The following is a 24,502-nucleotide window of genomic DNA, read 5'->3' on the forward strand; positions in this document are numbered from 1 at the left end:
GCAGGCAGAGAAAGAGGGGGGAAGCTGGCCCCTGTTGAGCAGAGAGCCCCAGGTTCAATCCCAGGACCCTGGGACTATGACCTGAGCTGAAGGCAGAGGTTTTAACCCACTGAGCTACCCAGGTGCCCCCTGTTTATTTGTTTTTAAGATCAACCATAGATCACACTCACCAGAGACCTAAGGTGCTCCTTTTAACCAAGCTCCAGAAGCTGACCTCATGCCATAAACACTTAGCTATCACTTCTAACATCTCCATATTTGCCTCAAAAAAGCCGCAAAGCTGCTTTAATTTTCATCTCTGGGTAGTCTCCTAAATAACAAAGACATCTGTTAGTAATGTGAACAATGGCAAGTTTGCTAATTGCCTTCACTATTCAAACACTGCCTGACTAAACTGGGCTTTGTTTTTCAGAAAAATGGATTCTCTACCTTTTTGCCGTACTTGATAAGATGCTCCAAGCCGCAATGCCAGTTAGACAGAGACAGCCTTCCAAACTGCAGACATCAGTGCTTGGTGAATCATCTGGGGAAAAAAGGAAGGTTTTAAATGAGAAGGAAAGATAGATACAACAGGACTCTAAAAATAATAATTGGGGTTTTCAATACACCACTCTTTTCCTCTCCGCACCCAAGCAAGCAGAGTGAGAATCAGTAAGGGCCCAGTTAAACCCAGTTTTGGGGGGGGCCCCATGGTCTAGCCCAGGGCTATTGCTCTACACTCTCTCCTAGGGTTGCTCACAGACCAGTCTTTGATCTGAAGCCTGAGCTCCCACCACATTCTCACCTCTCACTCACTCTCCAATTTTTGTTTTTATTCTCCTGACTTCTGTTCTGATTTTTTTGCTCCATTTTTTGCCCCTACTTCGTGTTTCGACTTGATTGATTACGATGTAATCATAGGTATAGACTTATCTTCAGAACTATCAAGTCTTCAGCCCAGGTTCAAGCTCATGGCCTCACGCTCCTTACCCCCAGGATTCCTGTTCCTAAGACTGCCTCACCCAAACGTAGACCCTTAATATGTCTCACATGAAACCCAAAAGTGGAAATTTATCTGGAAACAATATAATGCCCCGGTTAAGATTGCAGAACATAGAGACAGACATACTTGGATTTAAATATCAGCTCTGTGAATTACCAGTTATGTGACATTTACAAGTTCAGTTACAATCCTTTAGATTTAATTTCTTCATTAAGGGTTGATGTTGATAGCATCTACCTCCTGGGTTTATAAGAACTAAAGATAAAAATAGAAAATGATTTTCCTATAGGCAAATAGATACCGTTATTAATGTCATTATTAGCATTATTGGCAGCACCATAAAAGCAATAATGAATTATAATAAAGGGCTTTTAAAATTATCTTGTGTTTTTTATAATTCCCAGTGATAATCACATTAGTACCCTCTCCTCTAGGGTGCACGCTCAGTAAACACAAGCAGATTGATCGGATGTGTTCATAGTGAGGTCATTTCAAACTGGGAAAACAATTTTTGGTAGTGTCACAAATTGTGGCCATTTAAGATATTTATCTGAAGTGGAAACAATGCCATTACTTAACAATTCTCTTTGTTATCAGGGTTTCCGAAATATTTTATTTGACACTACAAATGAGGAAATCATCATTTAATAAAAAATTCAAACTCAGTTTTCTATCTTTACAATCATGCACTGTTCCCTAAATCAGCAAGTCTCAAACTTCAATTTGCCTCAGGGTTCCTAGAACCTGCCCCCAGACAGATTGGTGTGCCATGAGCCAGGGATCTGCATTTTTAACAAGTATCCCATATTATTCTTTTTTTTTCCCCTAAGATTGATTTATTTATTTATTTATTTATTTATTTATTTATATGACAGACAGAGATCACAAGCAGGCAGAGAGGCAGGCAGAGAGAGAGGAGGTAGCAGGCTCCCCACTGAGCAGAGAGCCCGACTCAGGGGTTGATCCCAGGATCGTGGGATCATGACCTGAGCCAAAAGCAGAGGCTTTAACCCACTGAGCCACCCAGGCACCCCCATATTATTCTTACTATGGTGCTGCCCAGACCTCAAACTCGAGGACAATTATTTTGAATAGACAAGGTCAGAAAAAAAAAATCTTAAACTCACTTGTTATTATTTTTAATTGAGATACAGTTCACTTATTAATTTTAGGTTTATGACATAATTCAATATTTGCATATACTGAATAATCGGCATGGTAAGTCTGGTTAATATAAATGACTATATGTAAGTACAAACTTTTTTCCTTGTGTTGATAACTTTTAAGATCTGCTTTCTTAGCAACTTTCAAATACATACAGCAGTTTTACTAACCAAAGTCACCGCCTTGTATATTACACACGCTCATTAATTTTACAATGGAAGCTTAGACATTTTGACTCTTTTCACTCCCCCTACACCCTCCTCTGGCAACCACCAATCTATCTTCTGTTATCTGTAAGTTTGATGGTTTAAAAAAGCATGCTTGATCACTACGTTTGTATCTTTAGAATAAATACCCAGTAGTGCAATTGCTGGGTCATAGGGCAGTTCTATTTTCAACATTTTGAGGAACCTCCATGCTGTTTTCCAGAGTGGCTGCACCAGCTTGCATTCCCACCAACAGTGTAGGAGGGTTCCCCTTTCTCTGTATCCTTGCCAGCATCTGTCATTTCCTGACTTGTTCATTTTAGCCATTCTGACTGGTGTGAGGTGATATCTCCTTGTGGTTTTGATTTGTATTTCCCTGATGCTGAGTGATGTGGAGCACTTTTTCATGTGTCTGTTGGCCATCTGGATGTCTTCTTTGCAGAAATGTCTGTTCATGTCCTCTGCCCATTTCTTGATTGGATTATTTATTCTTTGGGTGTTGAGTTTGCTAAGTTCGTTATAGATTTTGGACACTAGTCCTTTATCTGATATGTCGTTTGCAAATATCTTCTCCCATTCTGTCAGTTGTCTTTTGATTTTAACTGTTTCCTTTGCTGTTCAAAAGCTTTTGATCTTGATGAAATCCCAATAGTTCACTTTTGTCCTTGTTTCCCTTGCCTTTGGCGATGTTCCTAGGAAGATGTTGCTACCCTATGACCCAGCAATTGCACTATTGGGTATTTACCCTCAAGATACAAACGTAGTGATCCGAAAGGGCACGTGCACCCGAATGTCCACAATAGCCAAACTATGGAAAGAACCTAGATGTCCATCAACAGATGAATGGATCAAGAAGATGTGGTATATATACACAATGGAATACTATGCAGCCATCAAAAGAAATGAAATCTTGCCATTTGCGACAACATGGATGGAACTAAAGCGTATCATGCTTAGTGAAATAAGTCAATCGGAGAAAGACAACTATCATACGATCTCCCTGATATGAGTAAGTGGTGATGCAATGTGGGGGCTTAAGTGGGTAGGAGAAGAATCAATGAAACAAGATGGGATTGGGAGGGAGACAAACCATAAGTGACTCTTAATCTCACAAAACAAACTAAGGGTTGCTGGGGGGAGGGGGGTTGGGAGAAGGGGGGTGGGATTATGGACATTGGGAAGGGTATGTGCTTTGGTGAGTGCTGTGAAGTGTGTAAACCTGGCAATTCACAGACCTGTACCCCTGGGGATAAAAATATATGTTTATAAAAAATAAAAATTAAAAAAAAAAGCATGCTTGATTACAAAGGCTTGTAACCTATTTATCTTAGTAATTGCTGCCATCTCCATTTGCTCTCTCCATGTAGATAAACAAAAGGGTTGGCCAATGGCAGAAAGAGGTATTTTGTTGCTTCCATTCACGAGTTAGTTTAAGAAGTCATTTTTGACTTAAATGAAGTGTTTAAGGGTTTGACTTAAACAAAGTGACCTCCTTGGTCTTGTGTCATATCTAAGACATGGATTAGAATGGCAGTCCCTGTCAGGACTGAGACCCACGTGTTTCCCAATATGTGCCATTTCCTGCCATTATTGCCCAAGTGCATGTCCAAATCCTGTACTCAGAACCAGGTCATTGTCTACCATGTACCATCCTACTCCAGGCAGCTGGCTTCCCTGTGTAAGAAACTGAGATAAAGAAAAATATGTTTCTACAAATTCCCAGAAAAGTCTTCTGTTTTGGGCAACTGATAGACCCCAAGGAGAAAAAAATGAGCAAGAACCCATGTGTCTCCACAGTCCATATTTTAAGAACCTAGTTAATTTGGTTGACACTTTATCGATGATACGGAGTTCTCTGGAGGCCACCAGCTATCCATCTAGTTAGTGCCTCTGTCCGATCAGTGCACTAAGGAAACTTTCTTACTGAACGGTAAGCTTAGGAATAAAGCAGAAGCATAGTCCTAAATGAAGCAGAGATACATTTAGGAAGGAGTTAATATTTTTCTTTTTTGGTGCCTCAGCCAAAAGATGCTTTAAAATGTAAAAAGGAGTAGATGCCACAAATGGGAAATGTATGGAGGTGATCTCATTCTGATCTCTCCCAGGGCGGTCACATTTCCCAAAAAATGTTCCTAAGAGGTAGGACTATATATAGTAAATAGGTTAAAGCGAAAAGATGCAGGACCTTCTCAGCCCTGAGGATTTGTTGGCAAGAAGTGAATAAAGGCTCTCGGTGCCACAGTGATGTAATCTTTATGTAGATGAATTTCTACATGCTGAATTTATTACACATGTAATTACATGCTCATTGACGGATGTCTTTATCATCTGGGGATTAGCTGGTATTATTCAAGTGGAGGCACAGCCAGACCTAGAGCATAACCCACATTCTCCTGATATTTACCTGCCAGAGTGTAACGATCATTAATTTTTAATATCTAGCAAGCATGCTAGTCACTGGAATAATACATGTGTTTTCTTCCCCCCTTCCTTTGGAAAGCAAATCATTTTCTGTGAACATAAGAGGGCCTTGAGGGAAAGAGTAACAAAGACTTTTTTGGTAATTAAAACAAATGGTTCGACCATTGTGCTAGACTGAATAATGGCCTCTCAACAATGTCCATGCCCTTGAGCCCAAAACCTATGTAAGTATGTTAGGCTGTGTGGCAACAAGAGCTTTGATGCTGTGAATAAATGAAGGATGTTAAGATGGAAAATTACCCAGGATTATCCGGAGGAGGCCTATTTAATAATCACAGGGGTCCTTCTAAGAGGGAGTCAAGGAGATTAAGATCAGAGACAGGAGATGTAATGACAGAAGTAGAGAGGTTGGGGTGATTAGCTTTGAAGATGGAGGACAGGGCCACAAGCCAAGGAATTCAGGATGCCTCTACAAGCTGAAAAAGACAAACAGATTCTTTCCAAGAGATTCCAGAAGGAATGCTGACACCTTGATTTTAGGCCTATGAGACTATTTTGAACTTCACACCTCCAGAACTGTGAGATAATAATAATCTGTGTAGTTTTAAGCCTTCACATTTGCAGCAAAGGAATGCAGGCAATGTACCTTAAATTGAGATCTACATGGTCTGGTGTGTTAATTAATTAATCTTATGGATATAAGATATTGGGCGCCTGGGTGTCTCAGTGGGTTAAGCCGCTGCCTTCGGCTCAGGTCATGATTTCAGGGTCCTGGGATCGAGTCCCGCATCGGGCTCTCTGCTCAGCGGGGAGCCTGCTTCCTTCTCTCTCTCTCTCTGCCTGCCTCTCTACCTACTTATGATCTCTCTCTGTCAAATAAATAAAGAAAATCTTTAAAAAAAATCCATAAGATATTAATATCCATAAGATCCTGTTCTGGTTAACAAACTTTAGAAAGAATCACCATAATGCAAGGTAATGCCAATTGACATATGCATGTAAACAGAAATGAGGTGAACACAACACAGGTAAGTAAAATACAGAGAGTTACTGACATACAATAACAGATAGAGCCAAGAATAATAAAACTAGTTTAGAAAAAAGAGGAGTTTATTACAAGTGTTATTGGATGGAAGTTCTCCAGCTGCACCACTATGAAAACTGGGGCACAGAGAACACTCACCCATTATTACACAGTTGGTCAACGGAAACCGGAATTTTCACCCGGAAGATCTGGCTTTGGAGCCTGTGCTCTTAGTTTCTCTGCTCTACCATCTCCCTCGTTATTCCAGTGGGCAATTTCCTTAACAGGCCAAAGTCTAAAGAACAGTGTTGAGCTCCTTTGCTGCACAGGAGGGCTTTAGCCAAAGATGGCAAACAAGAGCATGAGAGACAAAGGAAGACAAGGAAAAGAAAGAGTGATCTGGACCCAAGACACGTCATCAGTACACCCAAACCAGCAGAGTGGGAGAGAGTAGTCAGAAGGCAGAGATGAAGGCAATGAAGTTGCTCTAGAAAGGCAGAGGGTCAGAAGAGCGGGAACACAATTAGGAGCCCAATTTAACCCAAAGAAGCCTCTACCTACCTCAAAAAGGATAATGAAGACAGCCCCTGTGATTGGACCCAAGTGTTATGCATAACTCTAAGCATACGGGAAATGTCTTAAGAGTGGATGTTAGGAAACACTGGGGTATCTGTGTGGACATGTATCATGTGTGCACCAAAAAATAATGTACAATAATATTCATGAGAACACTTTTGATGATGACACTTCTAATGGAAACTACCAACTGTCCATTAACAGCAGAATGCATAAATAAATGTGGCATTTTTACAATATGAAACACTATTCAGCAATGTGAATAGAAGACTTACAGGCATACCTGAAAATATGATTGAATCTTATAAATATGAGGACATGGGAGGGAAAAGCGACATTTGAAAGATCTCAAGATTCTATTTAAATGAAGCTCAAAAACAAGCAAAAGCAACTAAAAGGATTTAAAGTCAAGAGAGCTGTTGCCCTTATAGGGGATGGGCAGGGAGGGTCTGGAGGGAAACAGAGGTAGCAGAGTTTCCAGAGGACAACTATCCTGGGTTTTGAGCATAGGCGTGTTCAATCTGTGAAGAGTCAATGATTTGTATACTTGTCTGTGAGCTTTTCTATATAATTTTATACTATAATGAAAAAAAGAAAAAAAGAAAAATATGGATAGATTTCTGGGGTGATAGATGTTGAAAAAATACATTTGTATCTGAACTAAGAATTAATCAAACTCTGCTTGCATATTTAATTCACGAGGTGGAAAAAACTTTCATAGCTGGTTGAGAAGAATCAGTATCCTGTGCTTTTGTCAACTGAGCTTTACTTAACACTGTTTGGAGCCTATAAGCTTATTGGTTTATTAAGGGATAAATCCTCATTGTTTGCTATTTCTAATTACTAGACAGAGATCAATTTACTTCTTATGTCTGACATAGATTATCTACTTTTTTTTTTTTTTTTTGATGAATGGTTGGTTCATTCATATCTGTGAAAGATTCAAATCACACATGTCCTAAAAAGTAATCCCCATTAGTACAAGGGATGGTGGGTTTTCAGCTGAGTGAAATAACCCAGTATCTGTGTTTAACTGTTCAGTGACTTGTATAAACATTCTGTCATCTGGGTACATGTCTCTTTCCTCTCCTGTTTTAGCATATTCACTACTTCCTGTTGTGCCAGAGATCACCTTGTCTAAATTTTGATCTGTGCTGGAGATAACCTTGTCTAAAAAAAATGTTTAACATTATGTCACCAGGGCACTTAATTAAATATGTAACTATATTTTATAATGGGGAAACATCTACTGGGCAGTGTGGCTGAACACAAAAGGCAGCCGTAGGAATGTGTCTAAATCTACGCTCAATTCCAGCCAGTTCTAAGTCATGCAGAGTTTGGATTTATAAAAAACTAAAGGTCAAAAATCTGAATTGTCGGGTGCCTGGGTGGCTCAGTGGGTTAAGCCGCTGCCTTCGGCTCAGGTCATGATCCCAGGGTCCTGGGATCGAGTCCCGCATTGGGCTCTCTGCTCAGCGGGGAGCCTGCTTCCCCCTGCCCTTTGCCTGCCTCTCTGCCTGCTTGTGATCTCTCTCTCTCTGTCAAATAAATAAATAAAATCTAAAAAAAAAAATCTGAATTGTCTAATTTTTTAAAAGTTGTCAACAAATTTGAAAAATTTTTAAGCTTTCTACAAGTCAAACCCGTATTTATGGGTAGGATTCAGCTCACACATTGCCAATTTGAGCCTTCGAAAAGTATGATTTTCTTCATTCCTCACAAATACCCTAGGAGGTTGGCATGGAACAGAGAGGGAAACTGAGGCACATGGAAGTGAAGTGTGATTGTCAAATTCACACAGCTAATAAGGGGTCCCGCCAGGGTAAAATTCAAGTCTAATATGCAAGTTACTATTCTTTTCCCCAATGAGAAAAGTTTTTTTCTCAGCACTGATATTTGGGCTACCAATCAAATTGCTTTTTTACTTATAGTGAGTGAAAATGTGGAAAATATATTTGCATTATTTGCTAAGAAATTTATTTTTAAAAACTTCCTTTAAAATACTGTACTACTAATAGAAATATATTACCCAGTAACAGATCCTTCATAATTATTCTGGCAAAAATGTTCATTATAAAGATACAGCAAATAAGCCGATCACTTAGCTTTGATAATTCAGTGAATACAAAGAGATGTGGTTTAAAATGATATCTGAATAACAAGTGACAGACGTTCTCTAGTGGAATGGATTTGTGGGGCATCAGAATGCCCTTCTTTGGGTTTGGATTATACGAATCCTTCCAAACCCTCAAGGTAGTTTTCCAGACCAAAGTCTTAAATCAGTGTCAATTAGTCCAAGTTTACACACAGTTTACCTGAAAACACTTCCTCTTCATCAAATAAAGTAAAAGGAAAAAATTTATCTGGAGAACAGAAAACATAGAATTCCTAAGAAATGTTTCTTGCTTTGTCCTTCATGTGGGAAACGGACATGAAATTCATCTTGTCTTTGATTAAAAGTGAACACATTTGCAAATATAATGAAACAGGGCTGATAAAAATAAATGTGAGTGTCTATTTATTTTAAATGATTCTTTCAGTTTTTGTTTTCTTTAACATGGAAAGTTGCATGTTATGTTGCACCCAGGGCGAGGAGGGGTGTCCTGCCCCCTCAGATTGTAATACTGGGACTAGCTTTCCCCATTTCTACACATCACAGTACAAGGTTCTTTAAAACAAAATGCTTGTTTGCTTCACACCTTGTTATGGCTTTGGCTATTTTGGTTATAATGTAGCACTTGTTAAGTTATTTGGTTAACATATTTGGTTTCCCATATGGGAAAGTGGGATTTACATTAGTTTGGTTCTCCACATGTTTCCTATTCAGCAAGCCACGTGGAACTGTGTTGAATGCAAATTTATTTTCAAACCGTACTAACCAATGAGATATTGCTTTTTCCTTCCTTTAGTTTTACTTGTTAGCCTTTCCAACTTTTCATAAATGCTTTCAGAGAGACCTTGCTGTATACACCGCCTTCCTTCCCCTGACTCAGGCCTTGACATTAAATCAAGAATGTTAATTATGTTCCTTTCACATTGTTTATACATGAGTTTGCTTAGACTCAAACATAAAGATATTTACTAGAGCATAGCTTCAACTTTACTCTAGACATTCTATCGTCCCAGGGGCAGAGAATACCAGGCATTTAATCCTAAAAAATAAAAATAGACCCTCCAAGGAGCTTATACTAAGGGAAACCATTCAATATATTTGCCAATTCAAAACTCATTACTATAATGGGAGTTGAAAGGAAAAATTAAAAAGTATATAAAAAGTATATAATAATATATATATTATTGATACACTACTATAATTTAACAACATATATTATGTATGTTTACATATATATATATATACATATAAATATATATGTGATATCCTCACTATGTTTAGGAGAATTACAATCTGTAAATAAACATGATGAAATAAAAAGAGTATAAAACCATGTTAAGTGCATGTGTATTTTACTTAGATTTTTACTTAAAATAGCCTGTGATAATATTAACACACTCTGACACAACTTTGGAAACTAAGTAAATGTATGTAGGTGGTACAGTTAGATAATTTCCAAGAATGTGTTATCTGCCTATTTCATACAGCTTTTAATCCGGTATATGTCAATTTTAAAAAGTAGTAGAACAGGGAACGTTCCTACGTAGGGCAAATTGTAAAAATACTTACTTTGTTAATAAAAGACATGTAATAATTACAGAATCAAAGGCCATTCTAGCATCTCTTCATCTTTGCCAATCCAGAATTTTGTTGTTTTTCAAATAGTTAACATACACTCAAATAATGTGCCAAATGCTATGCTAGATTCACAGGGGAATCACAACGGTAAATGGTAGTCTCCACCCTTGATGAAACCCCTTATCCAAATGGGAAACACGATTGTAAATAAAATGTAAGTAGATCCCATTTGGTGGGAGGAGATGCTAAGAGCTTCACTGTCCAATCTACGAATTCTAAATTAGACCTTCCCTTATGGTAGTGGCTGCTTTCAGATCCTGTCTCTGCAGCCAGGCCATGGGAAACAGCTGCAAACATTAATCATTAAAACATATACACGCCAACTACATGTCAAAGTTTCAAGACAAATTAAATGTATGCATCTATATATCTTTGGTTTTTGCAATACAATGCCCTCTTCCAATATTGTATCCTTATTGACCCTTTGGTCAATTGCTGATTCCAATCCTTTGCTCCCATTTCTACTGGCCTTTTTATCCTTTCTCCTGTTGCTTAGAATATCGTCAAGTTCATTAATCTTTGCCTTATGATTTGTAAAAGAGGGACCAGTGTTTATTTATAAAATCCTTTCCCACCAACCACACTGTATCAAAGACTTTGATTGCTAAAGACTTTATTCTTTATTCTTATTTTTCAAATTCACTATACCTCAATTCTTCCATATGAATTTTAAAATAAGCTTATCATTTTTGCTAAAAATATCTTGCTGGAATTTTATTGAATTTATAAAACCAATTTTGGGAGAACAGACATCTTTACAGTTGGGTCTTTGTAAATATGAACATTGTATAACTCTCAATTTATTCAAATTCCGTATCAGTATCTTACAATGGAAGTTAAAATTTCCTTCCTACGGTTTTTTGTTGTCTTTGTTAAGTTAGTTCCTAAATATTGTAGTGCATTGAGAATAGTATCTTTTTTTTAATTTCTTGTGGATTATTACTGTGAAAAGAACACTATCAGTCTCTGTTTAGCTTATCTTCTGCAACCTTGCTAACTTTCATATTGATTCAAATAATCTTTTAATCTTGCAATGTTCTATGTAGACAACTAAGTCATCTGCAAACAAATAAGTTTTGTCTTTTCTCTTCCTGTGCTTGCAACATTTTAGGACTTAAATTGGACAGACTCTTCAAAACCATGTTAAACTAGTAATAGTGATACAAGGGTCTTTGTCTTTTTCTGGATTTTAGAAGAAAGTACATCTAATGCTCCTCTTTTATATTTGATATTTGTCTAAGTTTTGGATGTATAGCTTTTATGAATGAAATGTAGTTCCTTATTCATCATCATTTTCTAAAAGTCTCTCGTATAAATTGGTTGAGATTTAATGCTGCTTATATAGCAGATGTGAATCTTTTCTTCAATCCCAAACATGGTCATCAGAGCCAGGACTAAACAAGGCAAGCTAGAGTGTAGGGCACAAAATAAAAGGAGGCTCTCAACCTGAGTGTGCATGCCTACTTAAATAGTTCACCCCAGATGTCTCACCCTCGGCACTGTGATCCCAAACTCAGAGGTGATTAAGAAAATTAGATCTTCTAATGCTAAACTTTCTTTCGACTCACTGAATAAGCCCTAGTTTATCATGATGCATTTTTCATACTTTATTAGCTTCAATTAATATTTTATTTAATTTTTTTTATCTATTATCATAAGTGAAGTGAGCTGTAATTTTCTTTCTTTTATAACCCTCACCCAGTTTTGGAATTCTAGCACCTTAAAAGAAAATGGGTAATTTTCCTTGTATTCTTATTTTTTGGAAGAATTTGTACATGACAGATATCTGTGCTTCTAGTCCTTTCTAACTCTAGAAGATATTATGTGCGGTGAGTTTGTACAAGTCATTTTATCTCTCTAAACATCAATTTTCATCATCTGCAAAATGGAGGTAATGAAACCCACGAAACCTGTCCAGTGTATTTGTGAGGAGGATAAAAGGGAATTTTTTAAAAGTACAGAGCAGTGAGCCTGACCCAAAACAGATGCTTCTGTAGGTTTACATTATACTGTTGGTCATTTTCTTGAATCTACTTTCATTTCACTTGTGCCTGTGTTCTCTTCCATTTACAACCACTGTCCAACCTTGACTATATTGCTAATTCCTATATGTTGGGATGTGGTGGAATAATATTTTTGAAAAAATTAACCAATGTGCTTCTCATATCACAGATTTCTTATGATTTCATGATCCTTCTTATGCAGAAGTTTAAAGATATCTATGGCTACTGCCTCAAGCAAGGGTGGAAATGTTAACAGATAAAATGAAGTATATTACACTTGTTTTCTTTCAAAAGTCTAGATTTTCAAGAGAAAAAAATTATATGTGTAAAATACACAGTAGAATTAGGACTGAAGATGGACTTTCAGAGAATGAGAGTCAGGATACACTACCTTCCCCAATCTAAAACCACCATGGTGAAGTGAAAGAGAGGTTTGAAAGAGTTAACAAGGTGTGTGTGGAAAGACTGTAAAAACCATGGAAATATGGGTTGGGTTAGAACCCGACCTTTTTGGCATCAGTTTGGGGTACAGAGATATGCGAGGAACCTTACGTAATTTTGGTGATTCCAGAGCCAGGGAAACCTATGCTCCCTTTCACAGACCAAGCCCAAGGTCATAGTAGCAAGATGTCTGGATAGAAGTGACTGTCCAGGCACACAGCGCTGACAGCCTCATCAGCAGCCCGCTGCTCAGAGTAACACAGGCAAAATTGACATGTAAGAGCATCCAAGAGGAACATGGAAACAAGAAAGGGAGAGCCATAGGTGGTCAAACCAACTTTCTTAATCACAGGGTAGCCTGGTTTTGGAGAATGATTCCAAATCCCAAAAAGGTTCTGAGAATCAAAGCAGAGAGCACTAGACCCCAGAACCTGGTTATTGGGGTTGAGCCTGGTTATTACGACCAACTCCAGAAGGATCTGCCTGGATCAGCACCCAGGGACAGGAAGGAATGAAGCCATCTTGGTATGTGCCAGCCTGGACAACTGACAACCCAGGCTGTGTGTCTCCTTCAAGCATTGGCTTGAAGGAACTATACAAGCCCACCAGAACTTAGACACCATTCCAAGCAATAGGCAAGAGAGAAAGAATTGACCAAAATAAATTTCTGCCACTTCAAGGAAAGGGCAAAGAGGAGGAATCCAGAATTGACTGAGCTAACATACCTACCAACAGGCCAGATGGAGGATTTACAGTGGAAATCGTGTTCTGTACAAAAAACAGAAGTTGTGCTTCTTGCACACCTGTGCTTGGGAAATGAAGTTCCTACCCACTGCACACCTGTATCTCCAAATTAAGAAGAAAATTATTGGAAGACCTGGGTGGTTTATTTGGTTAAGCACTGACTCTTGATTTCAGCTCTGGTTATGAACTCAGGGTCCTGGGATAGAGTCCCATGTCAGGCTCTGCTCTCAGCCGGAAGCGTGCTTGGGAATCTCACTCTTCCTCTACCTCACCCTCCATTTAGCTCTCTCTCACTCTCTCTCTCTCTCAAATAAATAAATTTTTTTTTAAAAAAAAAGGGAAAAAAGTGCTTGCCAGATATGTTGTTACAACCTCTAACAAATTATTTATTCATCTCTCTCTGCCTCAGTCTCCATATCTGTGGATGGGAATGTGGGCTTTAGTGTACCTTATTTAATAAGGAAATGAAATGAGTTTCACAGTGCCTAGCATCTAATTAGCATTATAATTTAGCTTCCCAACTCCAATTCCAGAGAGAAAACCTGGGGAAAAGAGCTATAGAAATTAAATAGAAAAACAAAGAGCTGGGGGAAGGTGTTTGTCAGAAGATTATTAATGCTGTTACTGCTAATTATGCGACGGGGTGTGCAGTTCCCAGACAGAGACTGCAATCAGCAAAATTTGCAGTTTGACACTCACTACAATTAGCAAGACCAAGCCTGTTGATGAGCCACAACTCCCCAAATCTTGCCAGCTTTTTTAATCCTCGTTGGTAGCATCTAAGCCATCAGCTGTGTAAGACGATGCCATTGCTATCTTCTCCAAAGGATGCCCATCATATTTGTTGTTCATCTAAAGGAAAGAAGAAAACCTCCCAGATCTATGCTAGTGGCAATAGGCATTTCCTATAATGTGTCATCACAAATTCATTCCAGTGAAAACAAGATCTGGGTTTATGTGCTCACTCTTTCAGTCCCTCTGAGATTCTGAACAGAAAAATTATAGGAAGTTGTTTTGTTCTATGTGCCAAATGGCATTCATGATTCAATATTATACCTATAATTAAATATCATGAGCTATTTGCTCACCTGTGTTCAGAATTTTATCAGCTGAGATTTATTCTTCTAAGTCCTCTATAGTATTCCAATGTCAAGAGTTCCTTCTGGAAATGTAGTAGAAAAACTTTTGCTCTTACAAGCTTAATGCCTTATGACAATTTGTGAATGACAGCATGGAAGATGGTCCTGGAACCACAAAGTAGTGCAGCCTTGGGCAGTGTCTGAGGGCTTTGCCTTTCTCATCCATAAAATGAAGTGTAAAGTCAAGTCATCTCTGGTTATGATGCTGGTAAGCTGGGTCCGAGGACTTAGATAGGATTTTCACAGGACCAGCCAAGAGGATCCTTGACTTCATGAACATTGAAAATCAGATATGCAAGACAGAAGGAGGTGGTAGCAGTTTTTTCAAAACACCTAGAAAAGAGAGATACTCAGAGGATCTGGAAGATTTGGAAAGGAAAAGAAGGGGTGCTGCTTTTATTCAGGGTCTGGGGGGTTTTATTGAGGATATTGATCCTTTCAAGCATCCGGGAACCAGTTAGAATGAAGATGAGGACCCAGGTGTTATTTCTTGGAGTGAGGAGGCCTTGATACAGAGATATCTGGCTCAGGTGGTCTGGAATTCACATAGGATAACTTCTTCCTGTCATTCTCACCTGGTCCTTCCTTAGATGTTATTCTGGAGAATCATTAATTCCTTGTCCTTTACAAGGAGTAACTATGCTATTCACATCACAAAACATGTGCAGAGTAGGGTATGGGTGCAGGTCATAGCAAAAACAGAAGCAGGAAAAGAAGCAAAAACATATATGTATGGAGTCCTTCAGTTTTGTTGTCTCAGGGACGTGGAACATACATCTTGTATTTTCTGGAATAAACTCAATTTCAAACAAACATCCTGTACTTTTTTGTTCCACTAGTGGATTCATTCCTTTTAGACCAAGCGTTCAAAAGATTCTCAATTTACTCTAAAGATTATTGCTGATCAAAATTTCTGATTCTGTTGGAGAACGGAAATGAAGAGCCTTGGGAACAGAAAAGAGAATAAGCATCTTAGGGGTAAAGGGAGAAAGTTAGAAGGTAAAACATTTCAGAATGAACACTGGAAGGGAAGCAGGCAAGACACCAAAGGCAGCCTGCATTTCTTCACAATTTTGCTTAGACTCCCCTGGTTACTCTACATTAGACGGGAGCAGATAAATGCTTATTGACTCAAAGATCCGGGCAACAGGATCCTTTCTGTCTATTTTCTTGTGTGTTAAAATCTAAACACTTTGGTAAATCTTTTCAATACAAATGGGAGTATTCAGTGTTCTCCAGATCAATGGGATATTCAAACTGCCTGTGATAAAGAATGGTCACCATTCAATGAAACACTGTCTATAAAAAATCACTTTGCATCAGGTTCTGTGCTTGTCTCTGGGACCACAGAGATGAGTAAAACCCAGGCTCTGTTCTTAAAGATCTTGGAGTCTAGAGGAAGAAATTAATTTATAAGTACAATAGAAATATAAATAAATATGGAAGGCAACTCATAGAAAGTAACTCATAAGAGTTACTCATAAGAGTAACTCTTAGTGGGAAATATTAAAAAAGTAATTCCTGGGTAAGGGGACATTTGAGCTGAATGCAGATGAGTAACAGTCTCTCTGGAGAGAAGAACCAGAATGTTGGTAGAAATAACAGTACAGGTAAATGCATTCAAGTCATGGTATAGAAATTTTGTTTGGGATAGTATAAGAGGCTTGATATTTTTAGAGCATAATGTGCAAGATGGGGAAGGGTGGTGGGAGATCATAGGAAATATAAGCTAAGCTAGGCCATGAATGCGCAAGAGTTGCATGTCAGGAACCTCTTACAGTATTTGAACAAGGCCTAAATGCCTCTGAGGTGTCAGTGACGTATTTGAAGCAGAAGCAAGTAGGTCTGGGTTTGCCAGCAGGGTTCTGAGTTGATGCCGAGATGAGCAGATGATAGACACAGGCAGATGTTCTCTGAGTATATAGAATTTGCACAGCTGAAAGATAAGCAGGTCTTATCTAAGACAATAGGAGTGAGAAAAGAAACAACAGCTTAACTTAAGAGGTGGCCAAGAAATATCCAATAGAATACGGTGATGTGGGACTCTGAGAGGCTTCAATTCTGTGGCCCGTATAACTGAGTGAATTTTGTTGTCATCAGTTAAAAAGGAAAATAAGAAGGGGGGGAACGTTGGATTTAGTGGCCAGTAGACATCCAGATATCCAGAGATAATTGGAGAATAGGTGCAAAGAGCACAGGAGAAATAATTGGTGTCAAGATATGGAAAGTACCAAATTCTATCACTTATTGCTCACTGTCTGCCACATAATAGTCACAAAACTAGACCCAGTGGTTAAGATGGAAGATGTCTCTACCCTGAAAAGTATCAGAATCTAGGGAATTTACATGAAGGCAAATATAGTAGAAGATATTCATGCTATTGGAGGAAATATGAGGTATGACAAGAACATAGAAATGGTTAAAAATAGAGCTACCCTATGACCAAGCAATGAAAACGAAGGGATACCTGCACCCTAATGTTCATAGCAGCAATGTCCACAATAGCCAAATTATAGAAGGACCTGAGATGTCCTTTAACAGATGAATGGATAAAGAAGATGTGGTCCATATATACACACAATGGAATATGACTCAGCCATCAGAAAGAATGAATACCTACCTTTTGCATCAACACGGGTGGAACTAGAGGATATTATGTTAAGTAAAATAAGTCAATCAGAGAAAGACAATTATCATATGACTTCATTCATATGTGGAATATAAAAATAGGGGAGGGTCCTAGGGGAAGGGAAGGAAAACTGAATGGGAAGAAATCAGAGAGGGAGACAAACCATGAGAGACCCTTGACTCTGGGAAACAAAACAAAACAAAAAACCCTGAGGGTTGCTGGAGGGGAGTTGGGTGGGGAGATGGGGTGACTGCGTGATGGGCATTAAGGAGGGCATGGGATGTGATGAGCACTGGGTATTATATGCAACTGATGAATTACTAAACACTACATCAAAAACTAAGTATGTACTGCATGTTGGCTAATTGAACTTGAGTAAAAAAAGGGGGTTCATAATAAAACATAGGTCTCCTGGTGGCACGGTGGGAGGTGTATGGGGCAGGAACCAATTCCAAGAGCAGAATGGCAGGAGCTGAGACTTGGGAAGTTAGCTCCAGCGCCATTGTGGGGAAAGGCTGCTTTATAGAATTACAACTTTATCCAGTGTGCAAAACTTTGTCCAGTACGCAAGAGAAAGGTACTTAAGGATTTTTAGCAGGGTAGTGATACAAATCAGATTTATATTTTAAAAACTCACTCCAGCTACTATACAGAAAAGGAGATGTTCATTAAAATAGTGAGCCTGCAGGTGATTACTTACGGCAACAACCACAATTCAATTCAACTTGCTAATGTGCCCTGGCCTGTGGAGTGCTGTTTCTTTGTTTTGGTTTGGTTTAGTTTGGTTTGGGTTTTTTGTTTTAAATTCTGAATTACTTGTGAGCATTTAAAAATTGGAAGCTCTCATAAAAGCAGGGTTACGGGCTGCTTTTGAAAATCGAAGGACCTGGCAAGTCTGGGTCCACATTCCCAAGCTGTCGACAATTGACTGGTGCTTGGGGTATCTAGAAAGTGACTCTTTTGGACAAGGTGGGTGTTCTCCTGCATGCCACCATCTAATGGAAGCATTCAGCTTGATTTTATCACTCTTGCTTTACCTGGAGAGATCATGGAGACAGAAAGATGAAATGCTGTGCGTGTCTATCTAAAACCAAACTCATGTAACAGATCCCTTACTTGTGCAATTTGTCCCAGTGATTCTCTCTTTTCTCATCAGATTTTCCCCCTCTACTGGATCATCACCATTGGAAAAACCTGTTGTTATTCTGTCTTAGAAATAAATTTTGCGGGACACCTGGGTGGCTCAGTTGGTTGGACGACTGCCTTCGGCTCAGGTCATGATCCTGGAGTCCCAGGATCGAGTCCCGCATTGGACTCCCAGCTCCATGGGGAGTCTGCTTCTCTCTCTGACCTTCTCCTCGTTCATGCTCTCTCTCACTGTCTCTCTCTCAAGTAAATAAATAAAATCTTTAAAAAAAAAAAAAAAAAGAAAGAAATTTTGCAGTCCACTTTCTTACACTTAGAGAGATTATGCTCAAACCCAGCCTCCTGTAACATTGTCAGGAGTCAGCAGCTGGCCTTTCTAGCAAATTTTTGTCAACATCTATGACCTCCACTGAGCCAGCTTGATGCCTAAGGATCTGTTTATCCTTACTGAAACAATGGTCTTCTCACGCCCTATAAGAGGGAGGACAGGTCCCTCTTCTTAGGGCTAATCCAGCTGCTTCCTTCAAGCACATTTCTGCATAGAAGACCTAGGAACTGGGAAACTATACACCTCCTGACCTTCTATTACTGATGTCACTTGAGCCCTTTGCACACCAGTCTTGGCCCTTTTTCTCATATTCTCCTGACTCTCCCTTCAAAGCCATAGTAGATCACTTCTCACCTCTCCACTGCTACCATGCTATCTATTCCCAGCCATGATCACCTTGTACTTGGAATACAGCAATAACATCTGTATTAGTTATCTGTTGCTGGATCACAAATTTCCCCCAAACCTCAGGGGCTTAAAACAAGTGTTGATTACCTCACCATCTCTGTTGTAGGTCAGGAATACAAGCGTGGCTTAGCTGACATCTCTACCTCCCAGTCTCCCCCAGGCTCCAAGGTGTCAGTTGGGCTGATATATCTTGCCACAAAGGTGGAAGGATCCACTTCCAAGGTCATTCATAAGGTTGCTGGCAGCATGCCTTCCCTGTGGCTTAGAGGATTGAGGGTGTCAGCAACTCAGTGGTGACTGAGCAGAGGCCTCCTGTAACTTTTTGTTACAGGAACCTGTCTGGAGACTGGCTCAGAATATGCCACCTTGCTTCATCAGAGCAAATGAGAAGAACCAGAGAGAAGTCATCTAATCTGGGAGGAGACATTCATTATTTTTCCATAGTCTACTCATCAGATCCAGCCCACAGTCAAGGGCAGGAGACTCCATGAAAAATGTGAATTCTAGGAGAGAGGAGTCACTGGGGGCTTTCTCAGAAGTCTGCCTGACACAACTTCCTCTCTGGTCAACCTGCCGCTGTCATTGATTCTTGGCAGTCTGTTTGCAATACAGCAACCAGAGTGACTCTGTTAAGTCAAGTCATGTCAGTCCTTTTGTAGAACCCTGAAATGCCTCCTGTTCCACCCTAAGTAAAATCCAAAGTCCTTACAATGGCTTCACATGCTCTACATTATCCAGCTCCTCTTAGATTTCTGGTTTTGTCTCCTACTGCTCCTCACTAGCCTTCAAATATGGTAGTTAGTTATGCAGCTGCCTCAGGGCCTTTGAATAAGCTCCTCCCTCTATCAGGAAATCTCTTCCTCCAGATGTTCATATTGATACTGCACTGACCTCCTTTAAGACTTTGCTAAAATATCACTTCCTTGATGGAGTCTACCCTGGCAAACCTACTCCTGTCTCCAAAACTCCTGGTTTCTCTAATCTTCTTTTAATTTTTTTTTCTGCAACATTTCTAATACATTAATTTATTTAATTATTATATAGCACTGTAATTTTGAGCCCATAAATGTGGTTATCTTTATTTGACATCTATTAATGAATCTCAAGTGTCTGAAAAATAGTAGGAGCCCCCAAAATATTTTCTGACTGAATGAATGAATTAATTTGTAGGATTTGACTGAGGACTAGCCTTGGGGAACACCAATATTAAGTAGGGGAAGAAGATCCAGGAAAAAAATGGAATTTTGAACATCTCTTGCACTAAACTTCACATCCCACTGGTCCTTTTCCTTTCTTTCTTTCTCTCTCCGTCACTCTCTCTCTCCCTCTCTTTCTTTCTTTCATGCTGCGGACACATATATTTTATTATTTTGTTTTTGTTTTGTTTTTCTTTTTCAAGTTTTTTTTTTTAATTTTATTTATTTATTTGACAGACAGAGATCACAAGTAGGCAGAGAGGCAGGCAGAGAGAGAGAGAAGGAGGCTCCCTGCTGAGCAGAGAACCTGATGTGGGGCTCAATCCCAGGACTCTGAGATCATGACCTGAGCCAAAGGCAGAGGCTTAACCCACTGAGCCACCCAGGTGCCCCTCTTTTTCAAGTTTTTATTTAAATTCCAGTTAGCTAACATACAGTGTAATATTAATTTCAAGTGTAGGATTTAGTGATTCATCATTTACATGTAACACCCTGTGCTCACCACAAATGCCCTCCTTGATTCCCGTCACCCATCTAACCCATCCCCTACCCACCTCCCTTCCAGTAACCCTCAGTTTGCTCTTCATAGTTAAGAATCTGTTTTCTGAATCGCTTCTCTATTTTTTATTCCCCACTATGTTCATCTGTTTTGTTTCTTAAATTCCACATATGAGTGAAATCATATGGTATTTGTCTTTCTCTGATTGATTTATTTTGCTTAGCATAATAAATGGATATTTTGGTTCTTTCTGTAATTTGGCTATTGTTGATAATGCTGCTATAAATATCAGGTGCACGTACCACTTAGAATCAGTATTTTTGTATGCTTTGGGTAAATACCTAGTAGTGCAATTGCTAGGTCATAGGGTAGTTCTATTTTTAACTTTCTGAGGACCTTCCATACTGTTTTCCAGGATGACTGCACCAGTTCACATTCCCACCAACACTTTCTCTGCATCCTAGCCAACACCTGTTGTTTCCTGTGTTGTTAATTTTAGCCCTTCTGACTGGTGTCAGGTGGTATCCCTTTGTACTTTTGGTTTGTATCTCCTTGATGTTGAGTGATGTTGAGCATCTTTTTATATGTCTGTTGGAGATCTGTATGTCTTCTTTGGGAAATGTCTATCCATGTCTTCTGCCCATTTTTTAACTGGATTATTTGGTTTGGGGGTGTTGAGTTCTATATGTTCTTTATATAGTTTTGATACTAAGCCTTTATCAGATATGTCATTTGCAAATATCTTCTCCAATTCTGTACGTTGCCTCTTAGTTTTGTTTATTGTTTGCTTTGCTGTGCAGAAGATTTTTATCTTGATGAAGTCCTAATAGTTTATTTTTGCTTTTGTTTCCCTTGCCTCTGGAGATATACCTTGTAAGAATTTTCTATGGCTGATGTCAAAGAGGCTACTGCCTGTGTTGTCCTCTAGGATTTTGATAATTCCTTATCTCATATTTAAGCCTTTCATCAATTTTGAATTTAGTTTTGTGTATGGTGTAAGAAAGTGGCCCAGTTTCATTCTTCTGCATGTTGCTGTTCAATTATCCCAACACCATCTATTGAAAAGACTGTCTTTTTTCTATTGGATATCCTTTCCTGCTTTGTCAAAGATTAGTTGACCATATACTTGTGACTTCACTTCTGGGTTTTCTAGTCTGTTCGATTGAACTTTGTGTCTGTTTTTGTGCCAATACTGTACTGTATTGACCACTACAGTTTTGTAATGTAAGTTGAAGTCCATAATTGTGATATCTGCTATTTTGCTTTTTTTGGTCAAGAGTGCTTTGGCTATTCAGGGTCTCTTGTTTTCCATACAAATTTTAGGATTGTTCTAGTTCTGTGAAAAATGCTAGTGGTGTTCTGATAGGGATTTCTTTAAATGTGTAGATTGCTTTGAGTTGTATAGACATTTTAACAATACCTTTTTCTTCTATTCCATAAGCATGGAATGTTTTTCCATTTCTTTGTGTCATCTTCAATTTCTTTCATTAGTACTTTATAGTTTTCAGAGTACAGATGATTTACCTCCTTGGTTAGGTTTATTCCTAGGTATCTTACAGTTTTTGGTGCAATTGTACATGGGATCAATTCTTTGATTTCTCTTTCTGCCACTTCATTATAGTATACAGAAATTCATCAGGTTTCTGTACATTGATTTTGTAACCTATGACTTTACTGAATTTGTGTATCAGTTCTAGCAATTTTTTGGTGGCGTTCTTTTTGGGTTTATACTATATAAATTTTCATGTTATCTGCAAACAGTATAGGTTTGACTTCTTCCTTGGCAATTTGGATGCCTTTTATTTTGCTGTTGTTGTTGTTGTCTGGTTGGTGAGTCTAGGACTTCCTCTACTTTCTTAACCTTGTCATTTTTGGATCAGCCAGCTGAGCTCAAATGTAATCTGAATGCATCTTGTCACAGCTATACCAAGTAATCAGAAATTTTTCCTGGGGATTTGCTTCCATCAGCAAGAAGGGCACCTGCAGGATCCACTTGGCTACTCTCTCACTCATGTAATTAAGTATAAGGTTGTTAACAGCCCATGGAGCAACCCTTGACCAATGGGCAATGGGAAATGATGGGGAGTGGGGAATGATCCTTTTCTGATCCTCAGGAAGAACATTCTCAAATACATTCTTATAGCTCCTACACAGCTCTTAGCAAGATGAAGTCATATGGTCTACAGTTGTGATTTCCTTAATCAAGGTTGCACATCTAGATCAGCTTTTTCTCTTTCCCTGTTTTGCTCTTCCAATCTGCTCCTCATATTCCTTGGAATCACTTCCTAAAATGAAACCCCTGCACACAAACCTTTGTTTCATCACCTGCTTGTAGGAGGAAGCTATATTAAAACATGTCAAAGTAAGACAATCAATAAAAAATGAACCCACAAGTGATCAAGAAAATGTTGGTGAACAACAATTTCAAATATTACATAAAGGTCAAGTGAAGTTAGGTAATTTGGAGGCCACTGTTAACCAGTGCACTGGAGAGGTGGGTGGGAAGCAATATTAAAATAGATAGTGGAGTAAAACAAAGGGAAGTGAAAATATGAAACCAACTCTCTTCTGAAGAAAATGAACAGACTGGAAGTATATACAGGACACACTGGGAAAAGAAAGGTGTTCCAAGAAATAAATATAGTCTAATGGAGTAGTGCTATAAAAATGTGGTAACATGGGGAGGTTTTGTGCCATGTTTGTTGAGGAAAGAATACATGAAGGCAATTTTTGAGCTGAGTCTTACAGGATCATTTTGCCAGGTGAAGGGTTCGAGGGTTTCAGCCAAACTCTTAGGAACAGCTTTTGCAAAGGCACTGAATTCTGAAAAATGAAAGTATATGTGAGGAATTTTGAGGATAGCAGCCTGGCTAGAACATATATTGTTATGATGATTACAGATGGTGCTGGAGACATGGCAGGACCAGTCTGTAATGGGTTGTCTACAGGGGCTGAATCTTCTGCTTCCCACTTAACAACCTTTATTTTATTAGGAGCATTTAAGTTATGGAAGGAAGGATTAGTACCACTATTATCCCCTTAAAAAAATCAACAATAATTCCTTGGTGTCTTCTAATTTTTAATCCATAATTAATTTGACCAACTGTCTTAAAAACCTTTTTTAATAGTTGGTTTGTTTAAATCTGAATCTAAACAAATCAATGCGCTGTGTTTGCTTAAGTCACATAAGCTTTGTTAATCTAATGAGGTAGATTTCTCACCTTTTTTCATGATATTTACTTGTTGCAAGAGTTGAATTCAAAGATTTTTAAAGCTGACTGCTGAATAGTCAGACAAGATTGATTTTTATCATTTCTTTCTGGAATTTATTGAGGTTTTCTTTACTAACCAAACATGGTAGTTCTTTGCAAATGATTAATAGACCTTGGAAAAGGAAGGCTTATTTTATGTTTGGGTGGTTATGTTAATGCTTTTTTTTTTTTTTTTTTCCTTCCCATACCCTCGATTTGTTTCACTCCTAGTAATTCTTTTTTAAAGATCTTATTTACCCATTTGACAGACAGATTATGTTAATGCTTTTACAGTCCTTTGAGCCCAGTAGCTGCAAGATATATATGTACACTAAGGGGAAGCTGAACTTCAGTATTGATAAAAGAATCCGTACCTGACCTAAATCAGTCTCATCTATGTGCTGAACAAGCATTCCTTTGTTTGTCAAGAATATGAAGCTATTTGTCACCAAGTTCTCCATGTCATGGGATTGCATGCTTTTCATCAGAATTCTATAGAATACACTCAAGATGACTCCATCAGTATGGGGCAAGGCCAGGAGGAAGAGGAAGATAATGAAAAAAATGTGTTCTTATCTTCCATTTTGCCACAAA

This window comes from Mustela putorius, unplaced genomic scaffold, assembly GCF_011764305.1.
Source record: "Mustela putorius furo isolate JIRA1106 unplaced genomic scaffold, ASM1176430v1.1 tig00003834_pilon_pilon_pilon, whole genome shotgun sequence".
NCBI lineage: Eukaryota > Metazoa > Chordata > Mammalia > Carnivora > Mustelidae > Mustela > Mustela putorius.